The sequence below is a fragment of the Myotis davidii genome, unplaced genomic scaffold (assembly GCF_000327345.1).
Source record: "Myotis davidii unplaced genomic scaffold, ASM32734v1 scaffold327, whole genome shotgun sequence".
NCBI lineage: Eukaryota > Metazoa > Chordata > Mammalia > Chiroptera > Vespertilionidae > Myotis > Myotis davidii.
This window is the reverse complement of record NW_006298628.1, coordinates 4,551,175-4,552,197: the sequence shown is the minus strand read 5'-3', so window position 1 is coordinate 4,552,197 and position 1,023 is coordinate 4,551,175.

The window sequence follows — 1,023 nt, the reverse complement described above, 5'->3', positions numbered from 1 at the left end:
AACCCCTTCGTGGCCTGGGTGCTTGGAGTTTCACGGGGAGACCTGTGAGGTCGTGAAGAGTGCCCCCAGCATGTCACGCTGTGAATGAGGGTGTCCTGGAAATCGAGGGAGCGTGAGAGAGCGGGGTGTGCGTGGGAGGAAGTCTGTCAGTCATCCTGCAGGGAGTGTGTGTGTGTGTGTGTGTGTGTGTGTGCGTGCCAGCAGCCCTGTGGTGCCTATAGCTGGGGAGTGTGTGTGTGTGTGTGTGTGTGTGTGTGTGTGTGTGCCAGCAGCCCTGTGGTGCCTATAGCTGGGGAGTGTGTGTGTGTGGGGGGGTGCATGCCAGTCTGTAAGTGTGTCAGAGTGTCAAGGATGCAGTGTGAGTGGCAGGGTGTGGGAGGACTGTGTGTGTGAGGGAGGGTGTGGGTGTGGGGGAGGCTGCCAAGGTGATGAGCACGGGTGTGCCAGCTGAGGGTGGGGGTACTGATCCGCAGCTCCAGCCTGTGCCGGGAGGGGATGAGGCTGTGATCCTGTACAAGGTGCGCTGGATTCACGTGTCTCCTGCCTTTTCTCCCCAGATCTAATGGGAGGGAGCCAGACCCAGCCAGGGGCACAGAGTTGGGGGTGCTGGGGGGCTGCCTGTAGCAATACACACGTGCTATCACATGTGTGAGTTCGGTGCATTCCGGAACCGAGCTGAGGGGAGAGGGTGTGCTCATTTCCGAGGCGTGAGCCTCTCTCTCTCTCTCTCTCTCTCTCTCTCTCTCCATGTTTGTGTGTTTCTCGAGGGGCAAAGGGAAGGCCACCGGCCCTGTGGGTTGCATTGTCCCCGTGTATCTGCCCAGGCTCTGGGTATCTTTGCAGGAGCCCATGTTTTGCACTGCAGGCCTGTGGGTGAGGGTCTGAATGCCGCTCTGCGGGGCCGACGGTGCGTGTGTAGATGTGGACATTGTGCGTGTCTTCCTGGGGCTCTGTTGGTGTTGGCCATGTTCCCGCCTGGTCACACTCCGGCCTGCATCAGTCAGAAGCCCTCCCCTCACCTCC